General features: G+C 34.2%; 1 protein-coding gene and 1 pseudogene across 4 annotated transcripts in view; both read left to right on the forward strand.

Moving 5' to 3' along the window:
- Positions 1 to 24,651, forward strand: part of SORCS2 (sortilin related VPS10 domain containing receptor 2) — a 1,241,960-nt gene that overhangs the window by 688,987 nt on the left and 528,322 nt on the right. The window lies entirely within an intron of this gene.
- On the forward strand, positions 17,918 to 18,950 carry LOC127540604 (V-type proton ATPase subunit E 1-like; annotated as a pseudogene).

The raw sequence follows: 24,651 nt of genomic DNA on the forward strand, positions 1-24,651 counted from the left end.
CCTTGTCTGAGGAAAGCCAACCTCAGAGGTTGTCTATCAGAGAGCTAATCACCTAGGTATGAATTACAAGGGCATCGAAGTTAATGGATAGTGGGGTTGTATTCCACATCCCTGGAGGGAATATCCATGGCAAAATCACGAATCTTTACAAATATCAAAGCATTGCTGGTACCCTGTGCCTATATTAAATTGTATATATTTTATATTTATCTTTATGAGTATAGATAGAGTTTAAGCATCAAGAAGACAGGCACAGCTTCATTTTTATATCTGTATTCCCAGAACCAAGGACAGTAATTCATACTTCTTAGGCACTTATACTAATAAACATGTGCTGTATTTTCATAATTATTAGGCCCATGGTAGTGTAAGTGATCCATAAAATGGCCTCAATAGGATCATAGACCTAGAGATAGAAGGAGCCTTAGAAGACATTTAGTCTAAAGCTTCTTAAATTCTGGGTCATAACCACATATGGGGTTGCATAATTGAATGTGGGGATGCCAAAAATTTGACAACAGAGAAAGGTTTCTGAATAAAATGACCAAAGATTAATCAAATGCTTAATGAATCCAAGGTGTTTCCGGCAGTGTTTTTTCGTGTTGTATTGTATGACTTCACTGTAGTCTTGGTTGTGAACACACAACATGCATACCTTGTACTATATGTGCATAAATGCTTCCAGAAACACTTCAGCTCAAATTCAAGATGGGTCTCATAAAAATTTTCTTTGGCAAAATGGGGTCATAAGTGGGGGAAAAAATTTAAGAGGCCCCTGATTGAATCCAAAATTTATTTTTATAAATAGAGAGTTAAGTGATTTCTTCAAGCACAAATGAGTAAACAGGAGAGCTAGAGACTGAATCCAGGTTCTCTGACTCCAGGACTAGTATTCTGTATTATTATTCCCTGGCACCCCTTACCTCAAAACCCCCAGTAAGTATTGCTTCCTCTTTTCCTTGTTCCAGGATGAATTAGAATTAGAAGACAAAGATATTCCTTCACAAGAAGTCTTAGACTTGTTCTACTTGGCCCCAGAAGACTAAATTGTGTGTTAATAGTGATGGTGGTGATGATGAATCAGATTTCAATGCCATATAAGATCTTCTTAAACAATTTTCCAAAATTTGGAAACACTTCTTTGTAACATTATGGGTTCCCCATGAATAAAGGTCTCCAGTAGGTGATTTCTGCTATGATGAGAACAGGACCACATGTTATCTTAGTTTTCTTCCAATTGTAATAACATCTTTTTTTTTTTTAATTTTTTTATTTAATAATTACATTATATTTACACTCATTTCTGTTCCGATTTTTTTTCCCCTCCCTCCCTCCACCCCCTCCCCTAGATGGCAAGCAGTCCTTTATATGTTGGATATGTTGCAGTATATCCTAGATACAATATATGTTTGCAGAACAGAACAGTTCTCTTGTTGCGTAGGGAGAATTGGATTCAGAAGGTATAAATAATCCGGAAGAGAAACAAAAATGCAGATAGTTCACATTCGTTTCCCAGTGTTCTTTCTTTGGGTGTAGCTGCTTTTGTCCGTCATTTATCAATTGAAACTCAGGTCTCTTTGTCAAAGAAATCCACTTCCATCAAAATATGTCCTCATACAATATCGTTGTCGAAGTGTATAATGATCTCCTGGTTCTGCTCATTTCACTTAGCATCAGTTCATGTAGGTCTCTCCAAGCCTCTCTGTATTCATCCTGCTGGTCATTTCTTACAGAACAATAATATTCCATAACATTCATATACCACAATTTACCCAGCCATTCTCCAATTGATGGGCATCCATTCATTTTCCAGTTTCTAGCCACTACAAATAGGGCTGCTACAAACATTTTGGCACATACAGGTCCCTTTCCCTTCTTTAGTATTTCTTTGGGATATAAGCCCAATAGAAACACTGCTGGATCAAAGGATATGCACATTTTGATAATTTTTTGGGCATAATTCCAGATTGCTCTCCAGAATGGTTGGATTCGTTCACAACTCCACCAACAATGCATTAGTGTCCCAGTTTTCCCGCATCCCCTCCAACATTCATCATTATTTTTTCCTGTCATCTTAGCCAATCTGACAGGTGTGTAGTGGTATCTCAGAGTTGTCTTAATTTGCATTTCTCTGATCAATAATGATTTAGAACACTCTTTCATATGAGTGGTAATAGTTTCAATCTCATCCTCTGAAAATTGTCTGTTCATATCCTTTGACCATTTATCAATTGGAGAATGGCTTGATTTCTTATAAATTTGAGTCAGTTCTCTATATATTTTGGAAATGAGGCCTTTATCAGAACCTTTAACTGTGAAAATGTTTTCCCAGTTTGTTGCTTCCCTTCTAATCTTGTTTGCATTAGTTTTATTTGTACAAAGGCTTTTTAATTTGATGTAATCGAAATTTTCTATTCTGTGATCAGTAATGGTCTCTAGTTCATCTTTGGTCACAAATTTCTTTCTCCTCCACAAGTCTGAGAGATAAACTATTCTATGTTCCTCTAATTTATTTATAGTCTCGTTCTTTATGCCTAGGTCATAGACCCATTTTGATCTTATCTTGGTATATGGTGTTAAGTGTGGGTCCATGCCTAATTTCTGCCATACTAATTTCCAATTATCCCAGCAGTTTTTATCAAATAATGAATTCTTTTCCCAGAAGTTAGGGGCTTTGGGTTTGTCAAACACTAGATTGCTATAGTTGACTATTCTGTCTTGTGAGCCTAGCCTTTTCCACTGATCCACTAATCTATTTCTTAGCCAATACCAAATGGTTTTGGTGACTGCTGCTTTATAATATAATTTTAGATCAGGTACAGCTAGGCCACCTTCATTTGATTTTTTTTTCATTAATTCCCTTGAGATTCTCGACTTTTTATTGTTCCATATGAATTTTGTTGTTATTTTTTCTAGATCAATAAAATATTTTCTTGGAAGTCTGATTGGTATAGCACTAAATAAATAGATTAGTTTAGGGAGTATTGTCATCTTTATTATGTTCGCTCGGCCGATCCAAGAGCACTTAATATTTTTCCAATTATTTAAGTCTGACTTTATTTGTGTGGAGACTTTTTTATAATTTTGCTCATATAATTCCTGACTTTCCTTTGGTAGATAGATTCCCAAGTATTTTATGGTATCAACAGTTATTCTGAATGGAATTTCTCTTTGTATCTCTTGCTGTTGGGTTTTGTTGGTGATGTATAAAAATGCTGAGGATTTATGGGGATTTATTTTGTAGCCAGCTACTTTGCTAAAATTATGAATTATTTCCAATAGCTTTTTGGTAGAATCTCTGGGGTTCTCTAGGTATACCATCATATCATCTGCAAAGAGTGATAGTTTGGTTTCCTCATTGCCTACTCTAATTCCTTTTATATCTTTCTCGACTCTTATTGCCGAGGCTAGTGTTTCTAATACGATATTAAATAATAATGGTGATAGTGGGCAACCTTGCTTCACTCCAGATCTTACTGGGAAAGGTTCCAGTTTTTCCCCATTGCATATGATGCTTACTGATGGTTTTAAATATATGCTCCTGACTATTTTAAGGAAAAGTCCATTTATTCCTATGCTCTCAAGTGTTTTTATTAGGAATGGATGTTGGATTTTATCAAATGCTTTTTCTGCATCTATTGAGATGATCATGTGGTTTTTGTTTGTTTGGTTATTGATATAGTCAATTATGTTAATAGTTTTCCTAATATTGAACCAGCCCTGCATTCCTGGTATAAATCCTACTTGGTCATAGTGTATTATCCTGGTGACAATTTTCTGTAATCTTTTTGCTAATATTTTATTTAAGATTTTAGCATCAATATTCATTAGGGAGATTGGTCTATAATTTTCTTTCTCTGTTTTCAGCCTACCTGGTTTAGGTATCAGTACCATATCTGTGTCATAAAAGGAGTTTGGTAGGACTCCTTCAATCCCTATTTTTTCAAATAGTTTATATAACATTGGAGTTAATTGTTCTTTAAATGTTTGGTAGAATTCACATGTAAATCCATCTGGTCCTGGGGATTTTTTCTTAGGGAGTTGATTGATAGTTTGTTCTATTTCTTTTTCTGAGATGGGACTGTTTAGGATATTTACTTCTTCCTCTGTTAGTTTGGGCAAGCTGTATTTTTGGAGGTATTTTTCTATTTCATTTAAGTTGTCGAATTTATTGGCATAAAGTTGGGCAAAGTAACTCCTAATTATTGCTCTAATTTCCTCTTCGTTAGTGGTGAGTTCTCCCTTTCATTTTTAAGACTAACAATTTGATTTTCCTCTTTCCTTTTTTTAATCAGATTTACTAAGGGTTTGTCTATTTTGTTGGTTTTTTCATAGAACCAACTCTTAGTTTTATTAATCAATTCAATAGTTTTTTTACTTTCAATTTTATTGATCTCACCTTTTACTTTTAGAATTTCAAGTTTAGTGTTTGACTGGGGGTTTTTAATTTGTTCCTTTTCTAGCATTTTTAATTGCAAACCCAATTCATTGACCTTCTCTTTCTCTATTTTATACAAATAGGCCTCTAGAGATATGAAATTTCCCCTTATTACCGCTTTGGCTGCATCCCATACATTTTGGTATGATGTCTCATTATTATCGTTTTCTTGGGTGAAGTTATTAATTATGTCTATGATTTGCTGTTTTACCCAATCATTCTTTAGTATGAGATTATTTAGTTTCCAATTATTTTTTGATCTACTTCCCCCTGCTTTTTTGTTGAATGTAATTTTCATTGCATCGTGGTCTGAAAAGGATGCATTTACTATTTCTGCCTTACTACATTTGAGTTTGAGGTTTTTATGTCCTAATATATGGTCAATTTTTGTATAGGTTCCATGAACTGCTGAAAAGAAAGTGTATTCCTTTCTGTCTCCATTACATTTTCTCCAGAGATCTATCATATCTAGCTTTTCTAGTATTCTGTTTACCTCTTTGACTTCTTTCTTATTTTTTTTTCTGGTTTGATTTATCTAATTCTGAGAGTGCAAGGTTAAGATCTCCCACTATTATAGTTTTACTGTCTATTTCTTCTTGCAGCTCTCTTAGTTTCTCTTTTAAGAATTTAGATGCTACCCCACTTGGTGCATATATGTTTAATATAGATAGTGCTTCATTATCCATGCTACCCTTTAGCAAGATATAGTGTCCTTCCTTATCTCTTTTAATTAGGTCAATTTTTGCTTTAGCTTGATCTGAGATCAGGATGGCTACCCCTGCTTTTTTGACTTCACCTGAAGCATAGTAGATTTTGCTCCAACCTTTTACCTTTAACCTGCATGTATCTCCCCGCTTCAGGTGTGTTTCCTGTAAACAACATATTGTAGGATTCTGGCTTTTAATCCATTCTGCTAACCGCTTCCTCTTTATGGGGGAGTTTACCCCGTTCACGTTTATGGTTAGAATGACCAATTCTGTATTACTTGCCACCTTGTTAACCCCGGTTTATGCTTTCCTCCCTTTTTCCCCTTTCCCCCCCTTCCAAGTATTAAGCTTGTGAGCACCCCTTGCTTCTCACAGCCCTCCCTTTTTAGTGTCCCTCCCCCCACCTTAGAGTTCCTCCCCCTATCTTACCCCTTTCCCTCCCAGTTCCCGTATTCCCTTCCCTTAGCTTATTCCTTCCCTTTCCACTTTTCCCTTCTCACTTTTCAATGAGATGGGAGAAGTTTCACCATAGATTGAATATGTCTTAAGATTTTTCACTTAAAGCCAATTCTGAAGGCAGTAAGATACCCACTATATTCATCCCCCTCCATTCTTTCTCTCATATAATAGGTTTCCTATGCCTCTTCATGAGATGTACTACCCCCACTTTACCCTTTTTCTGGTACAATGTCCTTTCCACATCAATTTCTAGAACAAGGTATACATGTATTCTTTATACATCTATATTCAAAATATAGTTCCCAAGATTAATCTTTACCTTTTTAGATTTCTCTTGAGTTCTATATTTGTAGATCAAACTTTTTGTTAAGTTCTGGTTTTTTCATCAGAAATAGATGAAATTCGCTTACTTCGTTGAATGTCCATCTTCTTCCTGGAAAAAGATGCTCATTCTCGCTGGGTAAGTTATTTTTGGTTGCATATCAAGTTCCTTAGCCTTTCGGAATATCATATTCCAGGCCCTTCGATCTTTTAATGTGGACGCTGCCAGATCCTGGGTGATCCTTATTGTGGCTCCTTGATACTTGAATTGGGTTTTTCTAGCCGCTTGCAATATTTTTTCTTTCACCTGAGGGTTCTGGCATTTGGCCACTATATTCCTTGGTGTTTTGATTTTAGGATCCCTTTCAGTGGGTGATCGATGAATCCTTTCAATGTTTATTTTTTCCTCTGTTCCTATGACTTCTGGGCAGTTCTCTTTGATAATTTCCTGGAAGACAGTGTCCAGGCTCTTTTTTTCATCATGTTTTTCTGGGAGTCCAATGATTCTCAGATTGTCTCTCCTGGATCTGTTTTCCAGGTCTGTTGTCTTCCCAGAAGGTATTTCACATTTTTCTCCATTGTTTGATTTTTTTGGATTTGCTTGACTGATTCTTCTTGTCTCCTCGAGTCATTCAATTCCACTTGTTCAATTCTGATTTTCAGTGAAGTATTCTCTTCACTCACTTTTTTAAATCTTTCTCTAATTGTCCAATTGAGTTCTTTTGTTCTGTGGAATTTTTTTCCATTTCGCCAATTTTGTTTTTTAGAGAGCTGTTTTCTGTTTCCAGTTCACTAATCCTATTTTTCAAGGATTTTACTTCTTTATCCACTCTCTCTTTAACTTTCTCCAGGCTCTTTTGCCAAGCCTCCCTCTCCTTTTCCCAAGCCTCCCTCTCCTTTTGCCAAGCCTCACTCTGCTTTCCCCATTTTTCTTCTAGCTCCCTTGTGAGAGCCTTTTTAATCACTTCTATGAGGTTCATCTGTGCTGAGGAACAGATGATTTCCTCCTTTGGGGATTCACCTGGGGACTGCCTGTTTTTAGTCTCCTCAGGATTTAGAGTCTGCTCTCTATCTGTATAGAAGCTGTCAAGGGTTAAAGTCCTCTTCAGCTTCTTGCTCTAATATTCTATAGTCCTCTGTTAGGTTAGTCATGCCATTTTTCTGAGGATCAGTTTCCTCAATTGTAAAACACTGATTATAATTATTGAACCTTCTTGTGACAACCAGATGAGATAAGGTGTATAATAGGAACTTTACAATCCTACAGTCTTATATAAAAGTTGTTTATATTTTTGTTATTGTTTTAATAAAACTTTACATTCAAATAACCCTTTAAATGAATTATTTCACTTGATTTATTAAGTAGAATACAAGCTAGGTATCACATATACAGTAATATACTTTATAGAAGTTGGTTTTAAGACTTGTCCAAGGTCACACAGCTAGATGGAAATTTTCTCTAGTCCAAATCCAAACATTTCCCTAACTTTCCACAGCCAGTTATCTTTGGAGCTATTATTCTTCCTTGTCTTGTGTCTCCTACTAGTGTGATTATAAGTTCTCAAAATCAATACCAGTGAAATCAAATTCTGGGAGGCCCAAGCAGGAGCAACTGTGAGTGAGTCTAGAGAGGAAGAATATCCTTGTCTGAGGAAAGCCAACCTCAGAGGTTGTCTATCAGAGAGCTAATCACCTAGGTATGAATTACAAGGGCATCGAAGTTAATGGATAGTGGGGTTGTATTCCACATCCCTGGAGGGAATATCCATGGCAAAATCATGAATCTTTACAAATATCAAAGCATTGCTGGTACCCTGTGCCTATATTAAATTGTATATATTTTATATTTATCTTTATGAGTATAGATAGAGTTTAAGCATCAAGAAGACAGGCACAGCTTCATTTTTATATCTGTATTCCCAGAACCAAGGACAGTAATTCATACTTCTTAGGCACTTATACTAATAAACATGTGCTGTATTTTCATAATTATTAGGCCCATGGTAGTGTAAGTGATCCATAAAATGGCCTCAATAGGATCATAGACCTAGAGATAGAAGGAGCCTTAGAAGACATTTAGTCTAAAGCTTCTTAAATTCTGGGTCATAACCACATATGGGGTTGCATAATTGAATGTGGGGATGCCAAAAATTTGACAACAGAGAAAGGTTTCTGAATACAATGACCAAAGATTAATCAAATGCTTAATGAATCCAAGGTGTTTCCGGCAGTGTTTTTTCGTGTTGTATTGTATGACTTCACTGTAGTCTTGGTTGTGAACACACAACATGCATACCTTGTACTATATGTGCATAAATGCTTCCAGAAACACTTCAGCTCAAATTCAAGATGGGTCTCATAAAAATTTTCTTTGGCAAAATGGGGTCATAAGTGGGGGAAAAAATTTAAGAGGCCCCTGATTGAATCCAAAATTTATTTTTATAAATAGAGAGTTAAGTGATTTCTTCAAGCACACATGAGTAAACAGGAGAGCTAGAGACTGAATCCAGGTTCTCTGACTCCAGGACTAGTATTCTGTATTATTATTCCCTGGCACCCCTTACCTCAAAACCCCAGTAAGTATTGCCTCCTCTTTTCCTTGTTCCAGGATGAATTAGAATTAGAAGACAAAGATATTCCTTCACAAGAAGTCTTAGACTTGTTCTACTTGGCCCCAGAAGACTAAATTGTGTGTTAATAGTGATGGTGGTGATGATGAATCAGATTTCAATGCCATATAAGATCTTCTTAAACAATTTTCCAAAATTTGGAAACACTTCTTTGTAACATTATGGGTTCCCCATGAATAAAGGTCTCCAGTAGGTGATTTCTGCTATGATGAGAACAGGACCACATGTTATCTTAGTTTTCTTCCAATTGTAATAACATCTTATATTTATATCCAAGCATAAGATATTGCAGTTTCAGTTCCAGACTGCCACAGTAAAGCAAATCACATTATTTTTTTTTTGTTTCCCAGTACATATAAAAGTTATATTTAATCTATACTGTGATCTATTAAGTATGTAGTAGTGTTATGTCTTAAAGATATACTTATCTTAATTAAAAATAATTTATTGATAAAAATATTAACTATCATCTGAATCTTCAGGAAGTCATAATCTTTTTGCTGGTGAATTATCTTAACTCGATATGGATAGCTGCTGACTTCAGTGGGGGTTGTTGAAGGTTGGAGTAGCTGTGGCAATTTAAAAAAAATTAATTTTTAAAAATAAAACAACAATGGATATTGCCCATAATTGTTTGACTCTTCCTTTCACTTCAACTCTTAGAAGCCATTATAGAGTTATAAAATGACCTAATCTCAGTGTTGTAATGCCTCAGGGAATAGGGAAGCTCCAGGAGAGAGGAATAGACAGGGAGCAGTCACAACACAACTTTGTATCTTCTAAGTTTGCCATCTTATATGGACACAGTTTGTGGTTCTCCAAAGCAATTACAATAGTATCTTGAAGATTACTGATCACAGAACACCATAACAGATAAAATTATAATGAAAAATTTTGGAATATTGTGAGAATTATAAAAATATAACACAGAGAAATGATGTGAACTTATTCTATTGGAAAATATAGCTCTAATAGACTTGTGTCACAAACACTAAATTTGTAAAAAGAACAAAAATTAAAACAAAAACTGCAATATCTGTGAAGCACAACAAAATGAAGTGCAATAAAACAAACATCTGTCTTTAGGGAATATTAATAATATTTTCTGTGATTCACACAAGTGAAAAATGAGGCCCATTGAATATAAATAATATGCCCAGGGTTTTACAGATATGTACTAGCTCTCTCTCTCTCTCTCTCTCTCTCCATATATATATATATATGTATGTATGTATAGTTATATAATTATATATATATATGTATGTATGTATAGTTATATAGTTATATATATATAATTATATATTTTACAATGACATCTGATTAATAATGATGATGATAAGAATAATAATAGTATTTATGGCAATTTAAGGTTTTCAAAGTGATATGCAAATATCTCATTTTTAATCTTTATAACAACTCTGAGATGTATGTGCTTTTATGATCCCTATTTTATAGGTGAGGATTACATGGCTAGTTGTGTTGTGCCTTGAGGTGATATTTCTTTCTCATCTACCTGTGTGAACTGGCTGACATATATTACAGTCATACTCTCCCATCTCTAATTTTGAACTATTCTGAACTCCATACCTAGCATTTGCCTCCTTCATTGGTCATAAGTCAATTAAATTAATATGTGGGCTGAAATATTAGACTTATCTCCATTAATGCCAGCTAAAAAGAACAGCAGAATGTGAGCATTAGGCCATAAACTTCTAATGGGAAACAGTTTTTAAAAATCTTATGGTTGGAATTAGATTAATCTAGTGTGTTAATGAAGTTTGACAGTGTTTTAACCTCAGAAATGGAAGTTTAATTATCCTTCTTTTCTTTTAATTTTCAGGTACTTATTTAAGAATCCAACAAAAGACATAAAACATAAACAAGCACACACACTCATATCTCAATAAAAGATACATTTATACATTTTATGAGCAACTGAACAAAACTAAGATTCAGGAATTAGAAACAAGGTGTTCTGACATTATTTTTTTAATGTTACCAATAATATATATTTTTTTAAATATTTATTTTCTTAAAATTTTGAGCTCGGAAGTCTTTTCTTCCCATTCATCCCCATCCATTAAGATGACAAGAAATATGATGTCAGTTAAACTTGTGAAGTCATGCAAAATGTTTTCATAGTAATCATGTCACATACAAAAAGACAAAACCAAAACCAAATCAACCAAAAAAGCAAGCAAGCAAGCAAACAAACAAAAATACCCAACAATAAAATACAAGAAACAATGGGCAGGGGGTAGTGTGTTTCAATCTGCACTTAAGTTTATCAGGATTTTTCATCATCTGTCCTTTAGAACTGTTTTGAGTCATTGTCTTAATCAGAGTATCTAAGTCATTCACAATTGATTATCATTACAATACTGCTCTTTCTATGTACAATGTTCTCTTGGTTCAGCTTACCTCACTTTTCATCAATTCCCACAGTTTTCTGCAACTATCTTGCTCCTAACTTTTTATAATACAATAGTATTCCTTCACAATGATATACCATACTTGTTTAGCCATTCCTCAATTTATAGGCATCTCTTCAATTTATAAATCTTGGCCACTACAAAAAGAATTACTATAAATATTTCTGAATATGCAGGTCCTTTTGCCTTTTCTGTTATTTTTTTGGGATAGTAGTGGTGTTGCTAGGTCAAAGCGCATGCAGAATTTTATAGCCCTTTGAGAATGGTTTTAAATTATTCTCCAGAATGATTGAATCAGTTCATTACTTTACCAAAAGAACATTAGTATTTCAGTTTTTCCACATAACCTCCAGAATCTTTCTTTTTTCCTTTTCTTTCATATTAGTTGTGAAGTACTTAAATTTGCATTTTTCTTATCAATATTGATTTGGAGCATTTTATGTGGTTATTTATAGCTTTTATTTTCATTTTTGGCCATCATCAATTAAGGAATGGTTCTTAATTTTATAAATTTGATTCAGTTCTTTATATATGTAATAAATGAGATCTTTATTCAAGAAATTTGTCTAAAATTTCCCTTTCATTTTCCTGACTTCTTTTTAATTTTGGCTGCATTGGTTTTATTTCTTGAAAAGCTTTTTTATTTTTATATAATCAAAATCATCCATTTTACTTTCCATGATTCTGTCTCTATTGCTTTATGAGAAACTTTTCCCTTATCTATACAACTAACAGGTAAATTTTTCCATGCCTCCTCCCCCCCCAATTACTTATGATAGCACTTTATAACTAATTTTTTTTTTTGACCTTGCTGTGTGAGATGTTGGTCTATTGCTAATTTAGGTAGAATTGTCATTTTTATTATATTGGTTCAGTCTGTTATTCAGTCATAAATGATACTTTGTGATCCCATTTAGGGTTTTGTTGGCAAGAGATATGGGAGTTTGCCATTTCCTTCTCTCATTTTACAGATGAGGAAAATAAGGCAAACAGGGTTAAATAACTTCCCTAGGGTCACATAGCTACTAAGTATCTCAAGCCACCTAGCTGCCCTAGTTTACTCTGTGTGCAATTAGCATTTCTTCAATTCATTGGATCTATCTTTATGTGAAAATTATTTTGTAACTGTGTTCATATAGTTACTTTGTTGGTATTGGCAGGTAGACTGCAATATTTTATATTGTCTATAATTATTTAAAATTGAATTTTTCTTTCTATGTTTTCCTGTTGGATTTTGTTGGTAGCACATAGAAATGTTGATGATTAATGTTGGTTTATGTTACATCCTGCAACTTTGTTAAATTTAGTTGTTTCAATTAATTGTCTTTTCTTTTTGAGTTGATTTTCTAGGATTCTCTAAGTATATATCATTTTATCTTGAAAGAATCAAAGTCCATCATTGACTATTTTCATTCTTTTAGTTTCTTTTTTCTTGTCTTATTGCTATAGCTAGCATTTCTAAGACAATATTGAACAATAGTCAACAATAGAACATCTTTGCTCTACTTCTGATCTTATTGGGAAGATTTTATCCCCATTATAAATAATTTTTTTTCTTGGTTTTGTTTAGATGCTTTTTTTTTATCATTTTAAGAAGTATTCCATTTATTCCTATGCTTTCCAGTGTTTGTAATAAAAATTGATATTTTTATGTCAAAAAGATTTTTCTGCATTTACTGCGATAATCATGTGATTTTTATTGTTTTTGTTTTTTATGTACATTATGCTTATATTTATTCCTTATTCAACTAAACTTGTATTCCTGACAAAAATCCCACCTGATCATTGTGTATTATTTTGTGATATTCTGTTGTAGTCTTCTTGCTAGTATTTTATTCAATTTTTTTCATCAGTATTCAATAGGAAATTATCCATATTTTTCTTTTGTTTGTTTTTATTTTTGTCTTTTATATTCTCCCTGGTAACACATCAAAGTTATATTTGTGTTATAAAAGGATTTTGTTAGCCCAAATTACTTACACAATGACAAGTAATTTGTCATTACTCATACTTCCCCCCTCCCCCCCAAATAGTCTATTTAGTATTGGTTTGAATTGTTCCTTAAATATTTGGTATAATTCATTTGTAAATCCATTTAGTTCCAAAAATTTTTCATAAGGAGATTATTTGTGAGGTTGCTCGATATCCTTTTGTAAGATAGGATCATTTAGTATTCTCTTTCCTAAGTAGTCTATTTCCTCTTCTGGACAATTTATATTTTATTTTTAAATTTTTACTCTCTTTTAATTTTCAGGACTTCTATTTGTGTTTAATTGAGAATTGAGAATTTGTTACTATAATTTGTCACTTTTGCTAGCATGCCCAAGTCATTGATCTGTTCTTTCTTTTATTGATGTATGTGATATATATGTTTAGCTATATACATTTTCCCCTAAGTACTACCTAAGCTACATCCAACAAATTTTGATTTGTTGTCTCCTTATTGTCACTTTCTTCAATGAATTTATTGATTGTTTGTATGATTTGTTTTTTATCCACTCCTTGTTTAGGATTAGATTATTTAGTTTCTAATTAATTTTTAATCTGTTTCCATGATCCTTTATTGAATGTAATTTTTATTGTATCTGAAAAGGTATAGTTAATGTCTTTTTTTTTTTTTTCATTTCACTGAAAGAGTTTTATATCCTAATACAGTCAGTTTTTGTAAAGTGCCATCTGCAGCTAAGGGAAAAAAAAAAGTATATTTCTTTATATCTCCATTCAGTTTTTTCCACAGATCTAGTCTTATCTAATCTTCCAAAATTCTATTCATTTCCTAATTTTATTTCCTATTTATTTTATGGTTAGATTTATCTAGCCCATTTAGGTCTCCTACTAGCATAGTTTTATTGTCTATTTCCTCCTGTAATTCATTCAACTTTTCTTTTAAGAATATGTATGCTATAACATTTGATTGCATTGAAATTACTTCATTGTCTATGATGCTTTTACCAAGATGTAGTTTTTCTAATATCTTTTCATTAGGCTTATTTTTGTTTTCACTTTATCTAAGATCGTGATTGTTGTTCTTGTTTTTACTTTACTTGAAACATAATAGATTCTGTTTTAGCCCCTCATTTTAGCTCTGCATGTATTTCCGTTTTAAATTTTTTTTTTTTTTTTGGTAAGCAATATATTGCTGGATTCTGATTTCTGATCCATTCTGCTCTTTGCTTCCATTCTATGGGTGAGCCCATCTGATTTACATTTGTGATTATGATTCTAAATTGCACATTTTTCCTATTTGCTTTTCTTCTGTTTCTACTTCCCTCTCTTTTTATCCTATTCCACCTTAAAAGTATATTTTGCGTTTGACTACTGTCTTTCTTATTCTGTCCTCCCTTTTATGACTTCCCTTTTCTCTTATACTTTTCCCTTGCTTCTTCCTTCTTAGGTAAGATAGATTTGCACACCTAATTGAGTGATGTGTGTGTGTGTGTGTGTGTGTGTGTGTGTGTGTGTGTGTGTATGTGTGGTCTTTCTTTCAACCAATTTCTAAAAGAATGAAGTTAAAGCATTGCCTGCTTATTACCCCCAATCCCAACCCATTTCCCCTCTAGTATAAAAGCTTTTCCTTATGTGTGTCTTTTATGTAAAATGGTTTTTCCCCTTCTCCCTTTCTTCCTCCTTTTTCTTGTGCATCATTTTTTCTTACCTAACCATTTAAAAATACCATTGCAATGTAACAGATTCACTCCTGTGCCCTGTCTATTTAGTCTTTCTAACTGCCTAAATATTGATAAAGATCTTAAAGGGTTAGATGTATCATGTTGCCATATAAAAATGTAAACAGTTAAACTGTTAATTCTCTTATGATTTCTTTTTCATGTTTACATATTTATGCTTTCCTCAAGTCTTGTATTTAAAACTCACAGTTTCTATTCAGATCTGGCATTTTAAACATAAATGCTTAAAATCTTTTTTTCCCCATTAAATATCCTTTTTTTCCTCTGATGAATTATAATCAGTTTTGTTGGGGCTGGTGGTTCTTGGTTATAATCTTAGCTCCTTTGCCTCTAAAATGTCATATTCCAAGCCCTTCACTCTTTTAACTTGGTGGGTGCTAAATCTTGACTCTATTGTATTTGAATGGTTTCTTTCTGTGTGTTTGACATATTTTCTGTTTGAGCTGAAAGCTCTGGAATTTGGCTATAATATAATTTGACTGTAATATAAATTGTCATCAATGGATCTCTTTCAGGAAGTGATTGGTAGATTATTTCAATCTCTTCTTTTACCCCCTGAAATACAAAATTAGTTTTTCTTTATAATTTCTTGGACTATGATATCTAGGCATCTATTTTTGATCACAGGTCTCAGACATGCTAATTATTCTCAAATGATCTCTTCTTGATTTGTTTTCTAGGGCAGTGATTTTTTGATGATATATTTCAAATTTTCTTCTTTTTTCCTTTCTGCTTCATTTTATTGTTTTTGAATGTGTTGATGTGATTTGCTTCCCCATGGTTTTCCTACTTTTTTTCCCCCCCCAGTGGCAATTGAGGTTAAGTGACTTGCCCAGAGTCACACAGCTAGGAAGTGTTGTGTCTGAGGTCCGATTTGAACTCAGGTCCTTCTGACTTCAGGGCTGATGCGCTATCCACTGTGCCACTTAGCTACCCCATCTAATTCTACTTTTAAGGAGTTATTTGGGACACTAATATACTGTTGGTGGAGTTGTGAACTCATCCAATCATTCTGGAGAGCAATATGGAACTATGCCCAAAGGGCTATCAAACTGTGTATATAATTTGACCCAGCAATGTTTTTACTGGGCTTATAACTCAAAGAGATCATAAAAGGGGGGAAAGGGACCTACATGTACAAAACTGTTTGTGGCAGCCCTCTTTGTAGTAGCTAGAAACTGGAAAATGAGTGGATGTCTATCAGTTGGAGAATGGTTGGATAAGTTATGATATGATATGGTATGGAACATAATTGTTCTATTAGAAAAAGATCAGCAAGATGATTTCAGAAAGGCCTGGAGAGATTTACATGAACTGATGCTGAGTGAAGTGAGCAGAACCAGGAAAACATTGTTCATAGCAACAGCAACATTATAGGATGATCATTTCTGATGGACATGGCTCTTTTTAGCAGTGAGGTAATTCAGATCAGTCCCAATGATCTTGAGATAGAGAGAGCTATCTGCACCCAAAGAGAGGAATATGAGGACTGAGTGTGGATCACAACATAGTATTTTCACTTTTTTGTTGTTATTAGCTTGCATTTTGTTTTCTTTCTCAATTTTTTTTTCTTTTTTGGTCTGATTTTTCTTGTGCAGCATGATAATTGTGGAAATATATATAGAATTTCACAGGTTTAACATATATTGGATTATTTACCATATATGGGAGGAAGTGGTGGGGAAGGGAGGGAGAAAAAAATTTGGAACACAAAGTCTTGCTAGGATGAATGTTGAACATCATCTATGCATATATATATATAATTATAACTTTTTATTGACAGAGCCCATGCCTGGGTAATTTTTTACAACGTTATCCCTTGCACTCACTTCTGTTCTGACTTTTCCCTTCCCTCTCTCCACCCTCTCCCCCAGAAGGCAAGCAGTCCTATACATGTCAAATATGTCACAGTATATCCTAGATACAATATATGTGTGCAGAACCGAACAGTTCTCTTGTTGCACAGGAAGAATTGGATTCAGAAGGTAAAAATAGCCCGGGAAAAAAACCAAAATGCAAACAGTTTACATTCATTTCCCAGTGTTTTTTCTTTGGGTATAGCTGCTTCTGTCCATCATTGACCAATTGAAACTGAGTTAGATCTTCTCTTTGTCAAAGAAATCCACTTCCATCAGAATAGAAGTATATAATGATCTTCTGGTTCTGCTCATTTCACTCTTTTTTCATTGAAGCTTTGCTTGTAGCTTTTTTTGACACACTTGTCTTCTTTTGAGTTAATCTTACTTTTTTCTTTCACCATAGAAGCTTTCTGTGGGTGGGTTCTGGGGTTTGCTCATTTTTTAGGCTATTTCATGACTTTGAGCTTTAAATTTTGACTCTGTTCTCAGAGTGGACTGGGGATGACACTGTGTCAAGATCTAATTTTTTTTCAAATTGGTTTTTTAAGAGCTAGTTCTAGGACTCTGGAAGTTTTTGATGCTTCCAAAGTAGTGAGATTCAAGAAGTGTTATCACTGCTCTTTTGCAATTATAGACAATATTGTTCCTCACAGCCCCTATTCCTTGGGATAGCAATTTCTCCTTGTGGCTCTAGAATTGGTTGTTGGCATTGAATTACCAAACAGTGCCCTCTCCCATGTCCAGTCGATAGCACAGGGATCCCTGTAGTCTCTTTTTGACTAATTGTTCAATCCCCTTACTGTTGCTGGTTTAAGAGATTCCAAAGCTACTGATGCTGCTTTTGACACCTCTGAGGCCCATTATTGATGCTGCTATCATCTAGGCTCTTGGTCAACCCACACCCCTATGTCATAGACCTTTCCTTTTGAAATCCTAAATTGTCTTAGAATGGGAAAATGTCTTGCCCCAACATTTTGTTGAGTCTGCTACTCTAGACTAATGTTTGAAACCTTTTTTTTTAAAAAGTTGTTTGGAGGGTAATATTGCAAAAGTTCAGCTGCTTCCTCTATTAGCCATCTGTCCGCAAATTTCTTATTTGATAAATCAGTAGTATTTTTTATTTCTTTATTTTTCTGTACCTTTTTTTACTCTACTTTTTCTCTTCAGTCTCTGTGACATTCCTCTCTTCTGACTCTCCTATTCCTGTTACTGCTTTATTCTCTCTCCTTTGTGGCGTCCTCATTCATGATCCATTTTCTAAGTATAAATGGTCTATGCTTTGTCTTGGATCCTCTTCCCCATACCTTGTCCTGCTAATCTTATCGATTCTCATAGTTTCAATTTTCACTTCTAATCTTAGTGAATCTCACTTCAGAATTCTCGCCATGTCTCACCAAAAGTCAGATAAACATTTGCATTTGGATGTCATATAGGCATCTCAAACTCAACATGCTGAAAATGGAACTTATTCTTCTATTCTCTAACCTTCCTCCTCCTCTAAAAATCAGAATTTTTATTAAGAGGATTCCAAAATCATCTTCTATTTCTCCCTGTTCCGCACTTACTATAGCTGATCAATCATTCTCTTGTCATAGTTATCTAAAAAAATATGACTTGGAAGAAAAACCAGAGCATTCAGCTTTCCCAGCTGTTTCATCTTCTGCTGGTACTCAGAAGCTGACAACTCAGTGTAGGAGTAGCTGCTGTCACCACAGCTCTCGGTGACACTGACATTCAAAAACAGATCAGATACAAGATGTTTTTCATTGAACAGGAAGCAAATGAGAAGGCCAAAGAAATAGACACAAAGAAGAAGGGTTCAACATTTAGGAATGTCTGCTTGTACAAACATAGAGAATGAAGATAATGGGATATTATGAGAAAAAGGAGAAACAAATTGAGCGTCAGAAGAAAATTCAGATGTCCAACTTGATGGATCGGGAAAGCTTGAAAGTCCTCAGAGCCAAAAATGACTTTATCAGAAATTACTAAGTGAAGCAAAAGCAAAAAAGAAAAGAACTCTCTAAAGTAGTAAAAGATACAACCAGCTATCAGGTGCTTTTGGATAGTTTGGTCTTTCAAGGTTTATGCCAGTTCCTGGAGCCATGAATAATTGTGTGCTGGATTAAAGAAGATCTTCCTCTATTCAAGGTTGCAATGCAAAAAACAAACAAACAAACAAAAAAAAAAAACATAATTTTGTAAAAGATCACAAAATAAGATGTTGGTGTCCAAGTTGATCAGAAGGCATATTTTCCAGAGGAAACAGCTGTAGATATTTAGATCTATAATGGGAATCATAAAATAGAAGCTTCTAATACTCTAGAAAGTAGATTGAACCTTACAGCCCAATAAATGATACCAGAAGTCCATGGGGACATGTTTGGTGTTAATGCCAGCAGGATATTTTTAAACTAAGGTTCTGATGAGGCTCTACATTCTGAGGACAAGAGAAACGTTTATCAATTGTATGGTTTCCACCGAGAATCTTCTTCTGGGATCTGCCTTAGATTACAGTGAATTGTGTGAGAAGTATGACATAGCCTCTTTGTATTTGATTTCTATCACTTTAACATACATTTATTTCACCATTATTAGTATTGCCCATGTTAGTTATTTGGCTTAGAGTGTTTCCTCATTTATATCTGTGATTCAAAAACCTAAGCTATGAATATGTTTTATTTATTAATGTAAAAAATATTTGGACAAAACTATAATAATCTCTTACTTAGGTCATTAACAGATTTAAGAGATGAGGTGAAATGTTTAGGTATTATCTGGGAAAGAATAGCTTTATATTTACTTGGGATCATTTATTTTACTAATTACTACATTTCCTATTAATTTTTTAAGTCTATATCACATTTTACTCTCTGATCTCATATACTATAGAAATATCGTAATTTCATTGAGGAATTCTAAGACATTTGATAGGAAAATGTTTTTATTCAGTTGAGCTAAAATTGTAGTTATGGTAGATTTGCATTCAAGAGCATGTAACCATATTAGCACCATTCTTTACAGTCTTTCTCCTGCTACAGTCTTGGGATGTGTGGGGAGACTTGGCTTTTGTAGTCTTTTTTGGGGAAATGAAAACATTTATAAACTTATTTTGTCCTCATAGCAGACACAGAAGAATTATGACTAAGGCAAAACTAAATGATTTCTCCAAGATTTCTCCATTGATAGTAGAAGAACTTAAACCTCAAAGCAGCTTTCATTTATTCATAAAAAGTAAATGATGATATGAAGAAACTGATAACTGGAAACAGGGAAAGAATATCCTTTGTAGTCATTTCTCTCCTTTCCACTTAGAGTGTTTCCATCATAATCAGTTCTCATCATTTCTCATCTTAACTCTGCTCTTCCAATCATGTCTGGATGCATCTAATTATAGTATCTTCTCTCCTACATCTTCCTATTTTCTCCTCAAAAACACTATAAGATACTTTATCAAAGGTGACTTGGATCCATATCATTCCTTTCATTTACTTTAAGAATCCTGTCAAAACAGGAAAGGAGACTAATGTGAAATGTCCTGTTCTATTTTTCCCTTATACAATTTTAGTTGGTGGAATTCTCACCACACACTTTCCCTTCATCTTTTAAGTATTCAGTAATTATATCTACCAGATCTCCCAGGACCAAAAAATGCACGCCATCTGGACCAGGTGACTTCATCAAGGAACCTAAGCACTCTGCTATTATCACTACTTATCTTGGATCATCAGTGGCCAATGGCAACATAGAAGTCAAGATGAGTAGTGATGGCCCAAGATACAATGATTTTGATGTATTCTCTATCTGACCAAACTCAAGTACTCCATAGCACTGCTTTAGCCACTGGAAGAAAATTGTTCTTTCCCTCAACAAGATGTCTTTATGCTTGAGCAGGAATCCCTCTAACTCAGTGATGGGTTTGAGACCCTCCAGTTACCCTTAAACCAGTTTGGTCCATCTGGCAAGCTTGGGATACAGCTGTTGTAACATGCTACAGCTTCATGGAGCCAAAGTTAAGAGTTGGTGACGGATGGGTGTTAAAATGGGCAAGCAACCCTGAAAAGGCTTGGAAAGCCTTCTCACCAAAGATAGTAGTCCTCCACGAATACCCAAGATATAAAAGAATAAATTTGATGATTCTGCACCACTTTGCTTCACTTAAAACAAATTCACACACAATTCATCTAATCATAATCTACTACTTCATCTCCTATGAAGTCCTGTGGCAATAGGTGAGTGACAAAGTAGCAGGTGTGGACACACTGGGAGCTGTAGTCACAATCCTGGCTCAGGGCATTTGGTCATCTTTTCACTGGACTGAAGCAGAACTGGGATTCAGCAGCCTTACAGGTGTCTGAATTAATTTTTTTAAGGACTGTTTTGCTTAACTGGCAGGAGAAATGGGTAAGAAAATGTACCTTTAAAAGTGTCTGCTTTATACAAACCTTTGCTTACCATGGGAATTAGGAATTCCATACTTCCCTTGTCAAAACACACACAAAAACATTTTAAAGGTGATTCTACTTATGATCGATATCTGCATGGTGCAGACACTTATGGACAACATGAAATGTAGTAGAAGAAGATGTGAACTGCACAAATCCAGAGCCACTTCCATTCTAAATATTCGTAGGTACTACTTATGTCTTATCTGTAGCAATACCTTTCAAACTCAATTTGGACTGATCAGCCACAGCCAAACACACCAGACTCTGACTCCAATATTGTAAAATTATTGATCTTTAAAAACTTAGGGATGAATAACTTGTCTTGGGGCAAAACTCCTTGTGGTAGTTTTTGTTCTGTCACTTCTAATGCAAAGGACATTTTCTTTTATAGAAAAAAAAATAATTGCAAAATAAATATTGAGCAGCTTTGTCTGCTCCTTGTTGTCAGTTATCATTGTGTGCATCTCCAATAAAGTTCATATGCCTTCTTTGACTTTCATTGTTGTTGATGTTGATGTTGTTGTTGTTGTTGTTTGATAAAACTTTTGAAAATTCCCATTTTCAACTTATTTTCTTTTACCAGTCTCAGTTCATTTGGAATGATAATACTTCAATCATTATTCTTATTTTAGTTTTAAAATATTGTGTATTCATCTTCTGTTGTTTGGATTTACTCCCATCTTTTCTATGTTAAAAAAAAAGTCTAAGTCTGCACCACTTTGCTTCACTTAAATCAAATTCTCAGTAGCTCCATGTCTGTCAAATCTCATTTTGCCCCATCGTTGGAATTGTTTCCTTTTGTTTCTTCATAATTTCATTCTTGAGCATCCCCATCCCTCTTGGGTTCACTTGCCCTGTAGCACTTTTCTTCATGGGATCCTATCTCCTGGATGCTTTGAAATCTGCTTTTTCACAATCCATAGATTAGGTCTTAACCCTTGTCAGACTGTGCTCAGGTTCTTCCTTCTCTATCAAAAACCCTAGGAAGGAGTGTCTCTACCCCCCAGGGTTTCCATTATTCCATTATTACTACGAACAACAGTGAGAATCAGATCTAAAATCTAGGAGCCCCAGCCCTCATATCACACACATACCTCATTGTTTTCTTTACATTAATAGAATCATTAAAGTAAGACAAAAAGTTAGTAGAGAGAAGTAGAAAGATAAATCTTTAATTAGTGTCTAAATTAATTAAGCCTTCCAATATTTCCATATGCCAGGCTTGTGCTCATATTCTTTACCATATCTTTATCTATTTCTTATTTCTGAGTAGAGGATTTGTAATATACTCCATTGATAATCATTTCTGTTTGTCTCACTATTGACCTTCATTTAAAAACTTTTTGATGTGTTTGAATATCCACACATCAAATGATGAGATTGATGTAGGTCCTAAATGATGAGATTTAAGAGAGTAATTGGGACCATATGTTGGGGTTTGGCACCAAATGTTGGCGTTTAGTCATGTGAAGAATTTACAATGGCCATTCTCACTGGCAAAACGTATTTATTTATTTATAAGAAGAGGTGACAGGAAAAACAAAAAGATATAGTAGACACCAGGGATAATAAATATGAAATAGATTTGAAAGAGCATATAACTAGTCCAGAAAATGGTTTTTAACAATTAACAATGGAAAAGACAACCTCCCTAGTAGAACTCACAATTAACCAAGAGAAAGGGAATACACAGTGAAGTGTAACTGTTCCACTGATAGGCTAAATCCATAGAGAAGTTTGGAACCCTAAAGATATAGTTGGCAATAAGAAGGAGAAAGGCACCATGAGGCATTCTTGAGGGATGAGAAAAAAGATATTATGAGGTATAGGAGAGGAGGGAAGAGTAAGATATCATAAGGCTAATCCAAAAAAATTTCACAAAGATGATGTGAGCCATGGACAGATTTATAGGAGAAATTTAACCTTAGGGTTTGACATAACTTGGCTCTCTGATTAGTAAAGTGAAATTACTCCTGATTTCCAAAGAGGATGGGGTTGTAAGATCAAACTGAGCCCCATTCATCACCTTCCATGCCAGTCTTATCAGTATTTCAGGCTTTTTCTGTCAATCCTACCTAGTGCCCCAGAACCTCATTACTCTCCATTATCATTCTCTCATCTTGCCACTAGATTTTTCCTAGATATATCTTCTAAATATAGACTAATCTCCTACTCCTCCCCATTTGTAACTTATCCTTTTTCTTTTGAACAATAACAAGTCATTCATTACTGTGGTTCAATTTTAGATTTCATCTGACGGCATTTTAATAATGAGATCAAATTGGCTCTTGGACTTTCATTATTTCTATTATCTAAAATTTGGGTATTTGTGTAAAAGACATTGTTTTTATTACTGACTATTCTTGGGCTTCCTTTTTTTTTTCTCTTGGAACTTCTAGGTCGTTTTGCTATTTTCTACAGCTACAGTGTTTAATATCTTACCCCCTCTCCCATCATTTTTAATGTGAGGAGATTTTTTCCCCCCTCTTCAGAGCATCTAATTCTCTTCTTCAGTATGTGCATCAATTATTTTTTTTTCTTTTTTTAGCTCTGGTTTGCATAGTTATTCTATCCTTTCCACTACATTAACATTCTTTCAGTTTCTAAAATCTTATAAAGGATAGGTCTCTCTTCCTGTACTTCAGATTTTTTGTCTCCTTATAATCTTCTCATCTGGTTCCTTTACTAGCACTCCATTCTCCCTAACAACTTGGGAGTGTGGTGAGAACTTCGTTGATTTTGCTCACCCTCTCCTCTAAGAGGAAGATCAATGTAAGCTTGGAACACAACACAGGCAACACCACCAAGCTGCAAATATAAATATCACACATTCAATACAAATTTTTATATTAAAAATCCCTACTCTCCATAATGGTTGAGACTTATAGTCTTATTTTTTTATGTGTTTTCAATTCAACTCTAAGCATCTGGTTAAAATTTTACTTAAAAACAATACCTCTTCATGACTTCATGACTCAAATAATTCACTCAATTTTCTTCCCTTGGTGTCAAAAACAAAAATAAAGTAGTATTTAACATTTGTATTGTCCTTGAAGGTATACAAAACATTTAATATATGTTGTCTCATTTGATCATCACAACAACCCTATAAAGTAAATGCTTTATTATTCCCATTTTAGAGATGAAGAAGTTGAGATATGGATGGGTTTAAGTGACTTCTCCAAATTCACAGTTTTTGAAGCCTTCCTGACTCAAAGTTCAACACTATTCACTGAACCTCCCAGCAGCCTAAAGTTACCATATTAATGCCATACTTCTTTCATCTTGCACCAATTTATCCACCCTATCCACCAATATACTTATACATTTTCTTGATATTCAAATTTTTCTATTTACCTTTTCTAAATTCCCTTGCTTTGCCTGCTGAACTATCATCTTTTTTTCTTCTTGAAGCTTCCTCTTTATTTCTGCTCCTTAATCTTTCTTAATCCTCCTTAATTCTTTTAGAAACTACTTATTTATCCCTGATCCCACTCCTCTTTCAGAATCTGGAAGAAATATATGACTTGAAATATGGTTCATTACATTTTCCTCAATTTCCCCTCAATTTCACTATATTTATCACCATCAGATTCAGCCTCTGACCTGATTCACTTATGTGGACTCTTCCCTAGTCACCTACATAATTTTATCCTCCTCCTCATTCCATT

The sequence above is a fragment of the Antechinus flavipes genome, chromosome 6 (assembly GCF_016432865.1).
Source record: "Antechinus flavipes isolate AdamAnt ecotype Samford, QLD, Australia chromosome 6, AdamAnt_v2, whole genome shotgun sequence".
Lineage (NCBI taxonomy): Eukaryota > Metazoa > Chordata > Mammalia > Dasyuromorphia > Dasyuridae > Antechinus > Antechinus flavipes.